Here is a 16543-nt window from a genome sequence, read left to right on the forward strand (position 1 = left end):
AAATGGAAAAGACCCACTGGGTATCATTATCCTTCTTCCTGTCAAGGCAAGATTATTTCTGACATGGTGTGTGTGTGTGTGTGTGTGTATGTATATGTTTCAGAATTCTCTCTTAGCTACATAAATACACAATTTGATACATTTGTTTAGCAAATTTTGACAGGAACTGAGCATCAAACTAAAGCAGGTAGAACTAAGAGTTGAATAAAAGGCAAGAAAATAACCACGAGAATAGCAAATATTTATAGAACACCAACCATACGCCATCTCTAGTATAAATACCAATCATTCTAATCAGATATTATCGTTTCCATTTTATACATGAGATGATGGTATAAATGACAATGCATGATTTATACATGCATGACTAGATGTAAAATAGATAAGGAACAAGGACCCCCTGAATAGCAGGAGAAAAGCTACTCAATATGGTATAAAAACCTACATGGGAAAAGAATCTGAAAAGGAATGGATGTAAGTACACGTATAACTGATTCACTTTGCTCTACACTTAAAACTAACACAGCATTGTAAATCAACTCTACTCCAATAAAATTTCTTAAAAAATGGAAAAAAAAAAAAAAAACCCGCAACTTAAGAACAGATGATTTTCTAAAGCTCCCACAACTGTAAGCAGCAAAGCCCAGATTCAAACTCTGGTTTCCCAGCCTCTAAACTCTGTGCTTTCCTCATACTGTGGAAGTGAAGGGGGAAGGGAAGCCTGCGGCAGCAGCAGGGCTCCTGGGTGGGACCACAGACTAACGCAGGACAGAGGGTGAGAAAGGAGAGTGACGTTGGATGACGTCACCAAGATGGTGGCGTAGGAGACCCCAGTCCCCGTTGCCCCACAAAGAACAATATTCAGACAGATTCCCAGGAATGAAAGTAGCTCTAGGAGAGCTCTGAGTCGACTTGAGAAACTGTAATGCCACAGTGGAGCAAGTAAGTCTGAGAAGAGCCACGCAAAAAGAGTAGGAAGAACAGTTTCACCTTCCCTGCTTTATCCCATCCCTCAGACTGGCACCGTCCAGGGCCAAGAGGAAACCCCCTGGACACAGAGGATTCCTCTCACCAGAGTGAGTTCCTAGCTTCTCCCATTTTTTGGGCACTGCACGAAGGATCTTCTTTGGTTTCTTGTTACTAAAAGACGGGCATAATTAGACATCGAGAGATGGGTAGGAAGAGGGAAGACGGTCAGGGGTTACCAGCATCAATCACGGGGTCGGGGGGAGCGAGAGCAGCCCCCAGTGGCCTGCTCTGCAGAGGACCCCCATAGCCTTTGCCGCTGAGGACTTCAAAGCCCTTGCGACGCCGAGGATCCTCTGCAGATTTCACGGTCCCATCATGGACCCCAGGGGAGGGCTTCAGCAGCTTTGCACCATGGAGGAAATTAATGGCAGCAAAGCCACTGTGGATCCCCTGTAGATTTCACCCCTGAGGGGTCCGTGGGTTTTTGCATGACTTCAGTCGCCTGAGTCCCTCTCTGTTCCCATCTCCTGCCAGCGACCCCCCACCCCCCCGACTCACAGCCAGCACTGCCAAGATGCCCCGAGCTCTGTGTCCTGGTATTTACCCCACTGCAGGCAGTCAGTCTCACCGCTGCAGCCACGTTGTGCACAATACCAGTCCAGGCCCTCACAGCCAGCCCTCAACACCAAGCATGTGCCTGCGGCTAGCCCCTAGAACCCACAACCGCATACCAACAGCCCAGGCCCCTGCAGCTGCTCCTGAGCCCAGATCTAGCCCTGATTCCTGTTGTTGGCCTGTGGCTGCCAGTAAAACTGTATGTTCGCAGATGACGTGATCTTTTCTTGTTTTTTTTTTTTTTTTTCTATTATCTAACTATTTTATTTTATTTTATTTTATTTTCCCACTGTACAGCAAGGGGGTCAGGTTATCCTTACATGTATACATTACAATTACATTTTTTCCCCCACCCTTTCTTCTGTTGCAATATGAGTATCTAGACAAAGTTCTCAATGCTATTCAGCAGGATCTCCTTGTAAATCTATTCTAAGTTGTGTCTGATAAGACCAAGCTCCCGATCCCTCCCACTCCCTCCCCCTCCCATCAGGCAGCCACAAGTCTTCTCCAAGTCCATGATTTTCTTTTCTGAGGAGATGTTCATTTGTGCTGGATATTAGATTCCAGTTATAAGTGATATCATATGGTATTTGTCTTTGTCTTTCTGGATTTAAAGGATGAAAGCATCTTGCTTCTGGGCTGGCTTCCATATTTTTCTTCATTCTGCTAAGGCTGTTACTACTTGTCCATTTGCTTTCTATCTTCTCAAAATTTGTTTCTGCTATCTCTTTTTCCATTCCTTCTGACCTTGTAAATTTATCCCTACATTATTATTTAGTAGAATATTGAAAAAAAGCATGCATTGAGCAGCAAGTAAAAAATATTCACTTAGCCATATTGAATTTTAAGTCCCTTTTAGTTTTAAAATGTTCTCTTTCTCTTGGAGTAGAACATGATGGAAGATAGTATGAGGAAAAAGAATGTATATATATACATGTATATATATGTGTATGTATGTGTATGTGTGTATGTGTGTGTGTATATCTGGGTCACTTTGATGTACAGCAGAGATTTACAGAACATTGTAAATCAACTATACTTTAATAAAAAATAAATATTCTCTTTGACTCTCTACACACATGCAAATACATACAGATACTTGGTCCCATCTTCTTGCTCCTAAGATCTACTCTGCATATATTAAAAGTGGGTTTTAAAGAAGTCATTTTGTATTTCACTGAAGAACACTGGGGAGAAATGTAATGAAATTGGCTTCTCATTTTTATGAGAAGAAAACGTAACACACCAAGTGACAGGATATACTCCAAGATGTTAAATCTTAACTATCTCTGGGAGCGGGAGTTTTCTTTTCTTGTTTTTGTTCTTGAGTCTTTCTGATGTATTTATAATAATGCTTCATTTTGTTTAGAAAGAAGGAAAAAGTCAAAGTTATTTTAAGTTGACGACAGCACACAGACACCCAAACGCATACACACGTTCAAAAGAAACTAACAAGTATTAACTTAGAATTATTTGGGGGTTTACTGAGTTCAGAAAGGCAAATGTAACATTAGAACATAATGTGATTCTGAAGGGTGATTCCAAGGCATATTATGTATTTCTGGTCTGGCCTTCATTCCCCACACATGCATACTTTTCAGATTTTCTAAAAGTAGATCATTACTACACGGATTATGGTGGTAAGTGGCAAGTTGCAAACTGTTGTCACTTAGAATTTCACATTTCTTGGAGCAAATTAAGGAAGACATGCTTAATCTTCCTTACCAGGTGAGAATTCCATAGGTGTTGAGCAAATATGTACAGTAATGCAAAAACTGTCCATTTGTTTTTATAAACTCCTAGGGTGTGGTATCCTTATGGCCTTTTCTGTAAAAGCGTGGCATCTTAAAACTTAGGACTTTGCTTCTTACTCTAAGGAAAATTAGGAAGAAAAAAACTGAAAGGGACACTCTAGTTTCCTGCTAATGTCATTTTTCTAGTCCCTGTCTCTCCCAGGGATGCCCAGTGTTTTAATTGTAGTAGAATTTTCTAGGCATTTCCTATAGGCTGCAGTTCTGCTAACGGCCAACCCAACAGCTTTCTCCTTACTTGTTAGTGTTAAGAGAACTTTTAATGCACATTGGGGCTGACCAAGAATGATTAGCCAGGGCCCATTTTGAGCAACAGCGTTCAAATGCTGCCAAAGACATAAAACCCAAACATGGAAATGGGCAGGATTTGCAGAAGTCAAGGACTATGGATATATGTCAGTGGTACCCAGGGGACCCATCTCTGAGACACCCCCAGAGGACCATTCATTGATATCCTTTCCTTAGGCCAGAAGCCAGACCATCAACTAGTGGGCAGCACTGGCCAGAAGCAAAGTATGTTTGGAGGAATTTGAACAGACAGCCAAGGACTCCACGATCAAGAAACTTGACATGTGGTAATACATTTGGCTAAGAGTAATAAATCTCTTGTTTAAGTGAGAGGAGGTTGGGATAATTACTTCTTTCTCAGCAATTCTTTAAGGTGAGAAAAAATTAATTCACTGGATGGAAGGAATGGGGATTAGGTCCTACAGTTAAGGTCCAAGTCCTGAGTGGGCCAACAAGAGGTGTAAGCAGGGAGGTCGTGCAATTCAGCTGAGGACCTCCAGGCTCTGATGAGACAGCAAGCTTGTTAGAAATGCAGATAACATGAGTGTACTTGGCCTCGGGCAGTCTGACAATGCACACTTGTATTGCAATTGCTATCCTAAAAGGCCTTGTCTGTATAAAGGCTCTGTGCTGCGCCAATGGGCAGCTGCCCTCTGCCATTCTGAATTCTGAGGATTCCCTTTAGCAGCTCCCAATCTTAATCCTTTCTTTTTCCTCCGAGCTTTTAATTTTTCTTAAAAGTCAATCTTAATCGAACTTCTTAATCAGGCTAGCTTCTCTTCTTTGAAATTACTTCCCTTTGACAATATCTTAATAGTAACTAAGGCATCCATGCAGAAAATTGGAAATGTGTTGCCCCCCGCCTCCCAGGCTCATCCCCCACACAGTGAGTGAGCACTGTTGGCTGGAGCCCAAGGTTCTGAGGGAAGCAGAGGGATGCCTTCGAGAAAGAAGAAACCTTATTACAGTCACTGTACCATTCTTGGAATTCATTTCCTTTCCCTCCTCCTCTTTCTTCTTCCTCTGAACTTATTAAGAAGCTATTAGGCAAGTGCTAGGTATTAGAAAGAGATACTGGAATCAGAGCAATACATTGCTTCTGTTCTAGAGTGATATCAACATAGTAGGAAAGATGCTAAAACCAAGGAATTAAAGATTCAGGATTTGGAGTCAGAGACTCTCAGTTCTAATCTTTCTCTTCCACTTTCTGGCTATAGGTTCTTGGGCAAATTATATATCTTTAATAAACCTATGTTTTCTCAATTGAGAGATGGTGTTGATAATACCAACAAAAAGTTAATACCTTTCTTGTTGTTGTGTGAGGGTTAAATTATACAGAACAGTGTCTGGTACTTATTAAGCACTTAAACATCTTGGCTGTGTTTAAAGGAGACAGGGTAAAGATTTAAATCATTTAAGTAGTATAAAATTAACATTATACAAATGAAAAATAATGAAAATGAAATGGCTACAGATAATCAGTTATTAAAATGCTGGAAATTGTGTCGAGAAAAGGGAACCCTCCTACACTGTTGGTGTGAATGTAAGTTGATGAAACCACTATGGAAAACAGTACAGAGGTTCTTCAGAAAACTAAAAATGGACCTACCATACGGTCCAGCAATCCCACTCCTGGGCATCTATCTGGACAAAACTATAATTCAGGAAGATACAGGCACCCCTATGTCCATAGCAGCACTATTCACAATAGCCAAGACATGGAAACAACCTAAATGTCCATCCACAGATAAATGGATTGAGAAGTCATGGTACATGTATACAACAGAAGACACTCAGCTGTAAAAAGAATGAAATAATGCCATTCACAGCAACATGGATGTGACTAGAGATTACTGTATTAAGTGAAGTAAGTCATAAAGAGAGAGAAACATCATATGATATTACCTATATGTGGAATCTAAAATATGGCACAAATGAACCTATCTACAAAACAGAAATAGACTCAGACATAGAGAACAGACTTGTGGTTGGGTGGGGGAAGGGAGTGGGATGGATTGGAAGGTTGGGAGTGGTAGATGCAAACTATTATATTTAGAATGGATAAGCAATGGGATCCTAATGTATAGCACAGGGATAGACCAATCTCCTGGGATAGACCATGACGGAAAATAGTATGAAAAAGAATATATATATAAAACTAAATCACTTTGCTGTACAGCAGAAATTGTCACAACATTGTAAATCATCTATACTTTAATAAAACATTTAAATAAAAAGAATCAGTTATTTAAGAAAAATTTCAGGAAGTTACACAGTAGTGTAAATTTTATGAAATAGGTAACTTACAGTTGAAAAATTCAAAACTAAATCAAGCGTCCTAAGACTCTTCCAGTGGGAGTCAAAAATAATAATATGGTGCTTCATTTCCTTGTTAACACTAAAACTCATTGTTACCTTTTTTTTTTTTTTTTTTTTTTTGCCTTTTGTACGGCCACTCCCGTGGCATATGGAGGTTCCCAGGCTAGGGGTCAAATCGGAGCTGTAGCTGCTGGTCTGCACCAGAGCCGCAGCAGCGTGGGATCCGAGCCACGTCTGCAACCTACACCACAGTTCGCAGCAACGCCGGGTCCTTAACCCACTGAGCAAGGCAGGGATTGAACCCGCAACCTCATGGTTCCTAGTCGGATTCGTTAACCACTGAGCCACGACAGGAACTCCTCATTGTTACCCTTAAAGCTGCCATTTTTGAAGTGAGTAACAGACAAGTGTCCAAGATAATGAGGATGCCAGGAAAGACATAAGAATCAGCAGAAAGTAAAACCTGTCAGAGAAGTGACACCCTCTTTTAGGCTGTGAGGAACAAGTGTGAGATAAGCAAGAAGCAGTCGGAGATGCCCACTGAAAACATCTTTCCTGTAGAACTTGGTGTTGGAATTGAACATGTGATATTGCAATGCATGGGATATGGGGGAATCAAAAGATTCTGGTCATAATGAAAACAGTTTCCCAGAGTAAGAAGATGCCATATTTTCAGCCATAAATGGGAAACAATGTGCTCTAACTCTAATCAGTAGCTCCTCTTTATTCCCTATTTAATTTAAAAGTATTAGCTCTGTAAGTTCCCTGGTGGTCCAGCAGTTCAGGATCAGTGTTGTCACTGCTGTGGCTCGGGTTCAATCTCAAGCCCAGGACCGTCCACGTGGTGCAGGTGCAGCCAATAAATAAATAAATAACTATATAAATAAAAGTATTAGTTTTGAATACTATGTACTTTTTGAAGGAAGGGAACATTCCTCACATTCTATCATCTCTCCATGGAGCTAAGCAAGGTGCTGAACACCTTGAAGTAATCTTAGAGAAGAGTTAGTTGAAAGTTCTTGCTTTAAAAATCCCAAACTTGAGACCCTCAGCAAATCCCTTTGTTGATTGCAGGGACTGATAAGGGTACTTAGGGAAAACAACAACAACAACAACTCAAGGGAGCCATGATGTCAAGAGTTTCCTTGCTCTAGTGTGTGAAAGCCAGTGCTACGTGTGTATCGACACATATTTTTTGGATTTGTTTGTCCCCTTGTCATTTTACTTTTTAACAAGGGAGAGAGAGGAAAAAGAGTATAGGGGATTGTTTAAAACAAAACAAAGTAAAAAACTATGCAGTAAGAGACATTGGCCTGGAGTGGAATTTTCACAATACTTTTCATTGTTGTTGGTTATATGCCTACTGGAAAGTGGAACAAGTGAAGATAAGTGACTGTAAAAAGCTAAAAAAGAAATTAAAGAAATTTGGGGAAAAACTCTTTGAGGACATGAGCTCTGTGGTTCTATGGTAGAAATGTGTTTTGCCTTCTAGAATAGCGATCAACTGTATCTCCAAATGGGATGAAAATGCTGGAAAGAGACAGGACTTGGACTGGAAACACCTGGACCCAAGTTCTGGCTTTGCTCACTTATAACAGTGCTTTCCAGGCGAGTCCCTGCCTCTCCCTCTTCTTCATTTATAAATGATTACATCTTCCTAAATGACCTTTAATATCATTTCCAGCTCAGAAGATTCAATGACTCCACTGAGGATTCCTTTCCAAACTCCACGAATAGGGCCTTTTTCAGTTCTCTTTTTTATGATTCTGAATGAAGGTCTTGCTTACACTTGACCACTGTGGAAAGGGAGGGAGAGGTCTGGAAAGGGACACTGGGTGGTTAACTGTGATACCATCTGGCACAAAGAACAGCTGTACTACCAGCATTTCTGCTTCCTAAAAAAATACCATGTACTTAAGCGGACAAATAAAGATCACAGAGTGGAAGGGCCAGAGCCTCTGGAATGTTCTCTTTATTTAGCCCCCAACCATTGACAGCCAGCTGTGACATTATTACTCAATGCATCTATGTTGCCATTCAAAACAGTTGTTGCAAGTGCTCAGGAGAGAACAGTGGGCTTGTGTAGATGTGTTTTCTCCCCCTTTGAAGGGGTGGGGATGAATGCTCACACAACTTGCTTTGAAGACTTAGAATCAGGTCTGGTGATGGTGGGTGGACTTTCTCTAACCCCTCATGTGGTCTCATTTTAAGAAAAATGCTTTCTCCCTCTGATACATAGTGTATGCCTGTTGTCTACACATCATAATCTTAACACCAAGACCTAACCACATTTTGGAAATAGAGCTCATAAGAAATGTATCAGGAAGAAGCCAAAGGGGAGTGGGAGGTAGGAAAGATATACATCCACGTGTGGAAATAGATCTGCAGAAGTTAAGTGACTTTTGCAACACGAATGGATTCTTTATATTATACCATACTCCCTCATGGCTGAGCTAAATGTTTCAGAAGAGGGAAAACATTGTGGTTGTACAAAAGCTCAAGTAAGGACTTGGGAGAAGGCAATTTTGTTCTCTATTTCTGAGAGAAGAAAATAATCACAGTGCATGTCAGGAAAATAATTTTGGAAACTCAATTGTGAAGGTGATGCTGAGCCAGCTTGTGGCTAGATACAAAGGAAATATTGTCCATTTCCATAAATGATTTTCCATATGTAAAGTGGGGCTGATGCTAGCAGGTGACTTCAGAGATGTGGAAACATTTAACCACATATGAATACATCCTGCAAATACTTAAACAAAAAATACCAAGTATAACCTTTAAAAGAAAAGTGTGGCTGTCCCATTTTGAGGCTGAAGGCTCTAAAAGCAGAGCTGGTTTATATCAACCACAAAGGCCAGGGACCTGTGGTTTTATTGGATTTTTCATCCCAAGAAAATATTTACACTTGGAGGAGATGATGTGTTTTTAACTATAAAAGCCATCCATAGAATATTTGTGGAAAATATTGCAAATAAAAATTTTTTTCACCTTCAGCTTGGTAAAATTGACAGGTCTTCTTAAGGCATCAAAAATATGTAAAATGAAGAATCGTTCTTCTTTTATATGGATGACATTTTAGAATTCTTAGTGGGAGGTATGTGGGTGATTGCCACCAAGGAAAAAAGAACTTTGGTGAGTGTCCTGCTTTCTATTGCCACAAAATTCTAGTCACTAGAATTTTTGGAAGCTCAGCTGTATGGGAGGGAGGAAAAGGACAGCACAAGAGACAAAGAGAAAAAATATTAGCATAGACATAGCTCAACCGATCAGAGGCAAAATGAAATACACGAACATTGAGAGGAAATGAAGGCAATTTGAGGGAATTTAACAGTTTTTGCCATTCAATCATTGACAATCCAATTTTAAAAAAAAGTATTGATTTGGGGGTCAATTGGTTTGGAGAAAGAAAACCACCCGTGACTAAATATTTGCCTTATACATTAGCCATTATGCTATAAAATAAACTCTTTATTTTTAGCAGAAGCCTCCAGGCTTCTAAATAACAGAAGCAGAAATAAAACAAAAGCCACAAGCTGGGGAAAGTGATCCAGAAAAGGATGTGGCAACACATGCTGGTATTTTGTCCTAACAAATGTAATATCTGAATTCACTAGATAGAATGGGCCAGACCTCAGCCTTGATATTCCCTATTGCTTCTTTCACTTCTATAGTTTATGACTGCTTCTCTAAAGAATAGAATGCCAAACCCCTGACAAAAATGATATAAATATCTTCTCAAAATGTATGATTGGGCTGAAATTTTATTGTGGCACATGTAGCAAATATTGCTTGGAATATAGAAACGAGTGACCCCAAGGATTCAATGTCTTGTTAGTTATACTGATGTGAAGTAATAATAATTATGTTTATATTTATAATATATAATGTATAATTATATATTAATATAATATATGTATTTTTCTGGCTCCCGTTCCTGACATAGAGCTCCTACAACCCTTGTACTTTCCTGATTTTCAGGAGCATCTTTTGTTCTAATGGGCTGACTCTTGGTGGACTCCTGGGTGGCAGCTGATCACTAGAAAGACCAAGCCATAATTGGAAGCTTGGAATTTTCAGCTCCACCCCCACCCCCACTCCATTCTCTGGAGAGGGGAGAGGAGATAATAATCCATCATGCCTGTGTGATAAAACCTCCATAAAAATCCCTACCCTATGGGGTTTGGAGCGCTTCCAGCTTGGTGAACATGTCCAAGTGGGGTGGTGACACACCCAGCTCCATGGGGACAGAAGTTCCTGTCCTCAAGACCCTTCTGGACCTCTCTCGCTATTCCTTCATCTGGCGGTTCATCTCTATCCTTTATGGTATCTTTTATTATATAGAACGCTGATAAACCTAAGAACAAGTTTTTTGGAGTCTGTGAGTGGTTCTAACTGAAGATCGAACCCCAAAAGGGGGGTATGGGAGCCCCAGTGTATGGCTGGCCCATCCAAAGTACAGGTGGCAACCTGGGACTTGTGACTGGCCTCCGAAGTGGAGGTGGTCTGTGCGGCAGAGCCCTTAACTCCTGGGATCTGATGCGAACACTAGGTGTGTTGTGTCAGAACGGATTCGAATTGCAGGACGTCCAGTTGGTGTCAGAGAGTTGGACAGTGTGGGGATAAACCCACACATCTGGTGTCAGAAGTCTTGCGAGTGTGAGAGGACAGGAAAACAGCACATTTTTCCTAGACAAATGAGATATCTATTTTCACAGTGCTTGTTGGACCACCCTGGGACTTGTTTAGAATAATAAATGGCAAAAGGCCGCACGTCCAGCAAGAAAGGGGTCACCCAAGGCCCCTCACTAATTGGAAGGAGTGAGCAGGGGACGTTTTTAAGTACACCCATGTGACTTCTGGTTCAATTCCTTTGCCATATTTCTATAAACAGGAGCAGGCACTTGTAAAAGTGGGAGAATCCACTTCAGAGGAGCCATGCCTAACGAGAGAAGCCATTCACTCACCAGTGTGAGCCAGGGGAAAAATATTGCTCCCCTCACACCTCGTAATTGTAAGTTTTAACATTTTCTCCGAGTCTGGACACGTGCCCCTCCCCTCAGCCTTCTTCCCACTGCCACATTATATTGAGAGAATTAGCTTCTTTTAGATGTTATATCTAAAAGAATCCTGCCCAGCCCAGCTTATCACTGTCTTTGATCCCTCTCAACGTGGAACTGCTACTTTGAATACACAGCAATGTCTTACCCATGACAGTTTTTGATGAAATGTCAGCTGCGAGTCTTGCCCTTTCCTTCGTGTGTCCCATGTGTGGTCTCATTTAAGCTCACAGCAGTCCCTAAGAGTGACCACTAGTTTCCAGATGGGAAAACCATCGTTCAGAGAGGCCCAGAAGAGCACCCTTCCTTACACACCTGTGCCATGGCCATGCTGCTCTCACCCAGGGCTCCTCCGTTGACGCCCGAGGCCACATTCCTCTCCTACTCACTGTTCTAGAAAAAAGGGGTCTCTTGCAGTTTGAAAATACACAACCTTCCAATTTCCTTCCCAAGAAAAATCACCAAAGGGAAACTCAATCGACACGTTTCTTACTGTCGGAGAATATGCAAGATGGCGGGAAAATGATAGTTTGGACAATGGTTTAACGTGGATGAAAATAATGGCCTAAGACAGCTATTCACATTGCAGACATGTGGTTACCAGGGATAATATTTTTAATGAAGTTTTGTAATACCTGCATTCCTACGTACTTTATGCGGACTCATTTTTTTTTAACTTAAAAATGTATTTATAAAGAAAAATTTATATCACGATGGTGGATGGAAAACTAGCATCATGTGTCATGTGTAAAAGCTAACAGAACATGTAATGAAAACGTGCCAATTTTTAATTATTACGCTTCAGGCCCTCCTTTTTTTCAGGATTTCCTCTCTTGGTCTCCGGCCCTCCTTTCCCCGCAGCTCTTTTCTTTCTCCCCCATCAGGACATCATTTTCTGCTTGAGTTCTCTGAGGAGTGTCCTCAGGAGAACAGCTTTCAAACGGATGGCACTCTGGGGCATTTCCCTTCTTTCATGGTTTGACTCTTCCCCGGTTTCTACCCACTTTGGCATCATCTCCACTTCCTCTCAAAAGCTGTCTTTGGTATTATGTTAAGAGTTTGCAAATGAAATTGGCAAAAGGATAATTCTGACTCAAGCTACTCTGCTGTGATCAGAAGCTAGAACCTCTGTTTCATCCCAGTTATAAATAGAATTTTGTGTCTTGTTTGTTTGCTGGTTTGTGTGTATAACGTCTCTCCCTTCCACCAAACTCTAAGCACAGGAAATGAATGTTATAAAAAGAGGTCTTCGGGAAAAATTCTCCTTTGTCATAAGCTCCTTCTTGCTGAACTAAGCTGCCCTGGAATATTCTGATGGTCTCACCTTGATTTCAGAAATAGTATTAATATATTGCTCATTCTTTATGCATTTTGATTATTGTATATGAATGTTACAACACACGAAATCATTTTTCAGGATGCAATAACATAACACACATGTGAAATGAGACTAGAATAATAATCTTTATAATCACTTAAGATGGGTAGAGTATATTTTAGTTCTAAATGTTATGAACGGAAATGCAAGTTGGGGGCTGGTGTTGTTTACAAGGAAGGGGATCCCTAATAAGGGAAGGTGGGTACAGGGCAGTGTTGCTGGCCTGGCCAGAAGCTGGGAGATGCCCTGCACCATCAGGACACCACATTGGCCAGGTGGATTTTGTGCCAGCTACTCTTAGACCTAGAAATGTCGCAGACAACTTTTCTGATGGAGCTCCCTGAGGAGCAGCGTTGCTGTTGGCTCCCTGAGTCTAAATCCTAAATTCACTTCAGCCAGTTGTCCCAGGGAGTGTCTTTCTCCCTTGATGATCTCATAGGCAAGCAGAGCAAAAGCAATATCCCACTGTTTTTGGTATACTCTCTCCTCCTAATCCCACTCCTTGGAATACTTGGAATCTATAAGTCCTTGAGGAGAGGCGTGGAATAATACACTTAGGAAAACTACAGGTAAGGTTCCACTTGCTCTTTGATTCTTCCCTGAGTAACCTGGGGGTAAAAAATAGGATGCTATTTAACCAACTTGGGGAACTTTAATTAGAAGATTGGAAGATGATTCCATCCTTGATAGTACGTTTAGGGACTGACTTGGTTGGATTGGTTCACTGCTTTCCTCGTAGGGTTTAGCACAGTGCCTAGTTCATTGTAAATGCTGACTCTTCATTTGGTGAATGAATCAATGAACTTAGGAAAAATATACCTACTGAGCCTATCATCCATAGCTTGCCTGGTTAAGGCAATCCCTGCTCTCGGAAAAGTGCTACACTGATAGGGAAGTGAGACATCTAAACATGTTTTAAAATAAAATGCTGTGAGTGTAATGATAAGGGGTGTGCGAGGTGCAACAAGAACATGGGACAGGGAGACCTAACTTGTTTTGAGAATGTGTCCTTTAGAAAGCAACCTTCAGCTGGCCAATGGAAGAGAGCCCAGATAAAGGGAGCAAAATTTCTAGGCAGAGGAAGCATCATTTGCCAAGAATCAGTGTTGAGAAAGAGCACGGAGCTTGGTAGATTTGAGAAGCTGAGAAAGATTGAAAGAACACTGGTGTGAATGTGTGGGGAAGGGTGGTGGGATCCAGGTCACCAGGCTTCATATAGACCAGCTCTGAACTTCTGGGGAAGAGGGCAATCTCTGAAGAATCTGTGTTTTAGAAAGATGGTTCAGGCTGCAGAAGAATCTGTTGGATGGTAACAAAATTGGAAGTTGGGAGTCCATTTGGAGGTTTCCAGGCTGTAGAGGATTTCCACTGACTTTGCCCAGAGAAGAGCCTGCAGGGATGAAGGTAAATTAACACAGATGAAACATGCCAAGGAATTAGAGTCAACCGTGTTTGGATGTGGGCTGCACGTGGCAGGAAGGGCGAGGAAGACAAGAATGGTGTCCAGGCTGTGCGGTGGTCTTTGATTGAGGACCTGAGAGAGAGGTCTAGGCAGGTTCTCTAGACCATCCATAACTTGCTAGACAGAAAGCTGTGCTTGCTCTTCCAATGACATTCATCTAAAATAATTTGATGATTACGGAGATGGTTCTTTTTCACTCTGATATTCCATTTTATTTGGCTCCATTCCACTCTTTGATGCTTCCTTTCCAGATTGTGGGCTTCCAAAGCATCGCCTTTTTTTTTCCACTGTGGGAAGAAAATGCTTTTGAAGTTCCAAACCAATCCCTGAAGCAAGATGAAGAATCAAAGATACTCTCAGATGTGCAAACACTCATGGGATTTAGGTGGATTAACTACAGTCTCGTCCTGAGGCTTAGAGCACACCTGTGCGTTGCCACAAACAGCTTAAAAATAAAACCTGTTCATGAGCTGCAGCAAGGCCTTTGAACCTGGGTGTTCTCTTTCTGGTATTTAACACCAGGGCCAGCATGGCCTCCTTGAATGCTGCACCTTAGGCACCTGCTTCATCCAAATTCCAGCTTGGTTGAACACTTCTGCAAACAGTCCTTAGGAATACTAGTGGAGTTAAGGTTGTTTTGTTGGAAGGGTCTTTTAGGAGGATGAGCTGGGTAGCTAAATCTGAGTTGGTTGAATAACAATTCCGGTGAATTTAAATCACGTTGAGGAGGTACATGGCAGCTGCATTCTTAATGATGACCTGAGAGGCGCCACTCTTTGAATCTGACCCTACCATTTTGGGTGTGCACTGGAAGGCTCCCAAAAGGCATTCTGGGCTCTGCCTCTGCTGACTGCCTTTCATTCCTAGAGCTTTGAGTGGTATTGAGTGGTTTTTGTGATTCCTTGTACACCCATTATTAGCACCAACCTGTCAACACCTTGAACGGCAGAGCATTTTTTGTCTGTTTTAAAAATTACTCAATGGTAAATCCTTAATTATATAGCATTGGCTGTTTGCAATGTCGAGCGATGCACTGCTGTTGCTTTCAGTTGCTTTCATGCTAAATCTTATGGCGTGTAGGGCCTTTAATAAATAAATCAATGCAAATAATGTAATTGAATCCCACTCGAGTATGCCATTAATTATCTCACATATATCTTTATTGCAGGGCTGGTAATACGAGTTGGCATTCAGGACAGCTAGAAAAAAAATCTATCAAGTTCCTCTATTTGGAGGGGATTTATTATATGTAGATACACATATGAATCATGTATATATACATATATTCACTTTCATGTACCTGTGTCTATACTCACTTATATACATCTACGTAAAACCACAGGTGTGGATAAATGTACAAACGTGTAAATGCAAATGTAAATGTGCAAAAATATATATAATAGACATGTATACACATGCACATATGTGTACTTATCTATATATATGTAGATGCATGCCCGCACATACTTGAAACATATATGTGTACTGTGTATGAATCTTTTGGTTGCAAGTATCAGGAAACTCAACCCAAATAGGCCTCACCATAATGGGTATCTATTGGTTCTCAAAGGTTCAGTTCCTTCAATTTTCCCCCCATATTCCAAAGCTAGTCCTCTTCATATTTATGAATTATCCGCTAAAACTTTCCCTATTAGCAGGAAAGGCATGCCTTTCATCCAGTCTCTATGGAAGAGTGAGAATCTTTTTTCTTAGAAAACCTAACATATATTTGCTCATGTTTCATTGTTTGTATGGGTTTCAAGCCCAACTCTAATCTAATCCCTATAACCAATAAGATGAGATATGAAGATGGCCTTAAATTATTCCCTGGAGCTGATGGGTTATTGGGTGGGGTGCAGTGTCAGTTTCTCCAGAAGCCTAAACGTTGCCTAGGGGAAAGGCAGATACCCACAGGAAAGTCAGGTTTGGTTACCAAAAGAATCTGAGAGTTGACTGAATTCTTGGTGACCCAGATTAATAAATGCCCCACCCACTGGCTCCCACACACATGGACACACACATGATGTGTTGTCAGAATCTTCACTATTGAATATTCCTTTTATAACCGATTTACTTTCTGGCCTTCATGTTTTGACAGATTCTACCTGCTGAGAAACAGAGCACTGCTATAACGAATTCGTTTTTGCATTTTCATGCATGAGACATTGGTATTACCACAATGAGTTTATATAATTCCAGCCTAAAGCAATAAATTTGATGTTTTAGATAGCCTGTGAGGCCCAATAGGAAGTAAATGTACACTTGCAATTAGAAATATGCAAATATTAAAAATAGCTTGATGACTCTTAGGAGTCTAGGGCCCTGTTTGGGATGCACTTTTGCAAAACATGATCAAGAGCTGATGAGATCTTTGTTGGCAAAGGCAGAAAATCAAGAAATAATCCACTGCAGACAACTGTGGGCAGAAACTGGGTAGAACTGCCCTTTGTGGGCCTCACCCACCCCGTCCTCCTTCACTTTCTCTTTCCCCAGTGGTGTAATATCAGCACAGGGCCTCTCCTGATGGAAAAGAGTATTTTGAAGTTACTGAAGTTTTTTTTTTTTTATTTTTTTTTCCAGTGGCCACACCTGTGGCATATGGAAGTCCTCAGGCTAGGGGGTGAATTGGAGCTACAGCTCCTGG

This window comes from Sus scrofa, chromosome 8 (genome assembly GCF_000003025.6).
Source record: "Sus scrofa isolate TJ Tabasco breed Duroc chromosome 8, Sscrofa11.1, whole genome shotgun sequence".
Lineage (NCBI taxonomy): Eukaryota > Metazoa > Chordata > Mammalia > Artiodactyla > Suidae > Sus > Sus scrofa.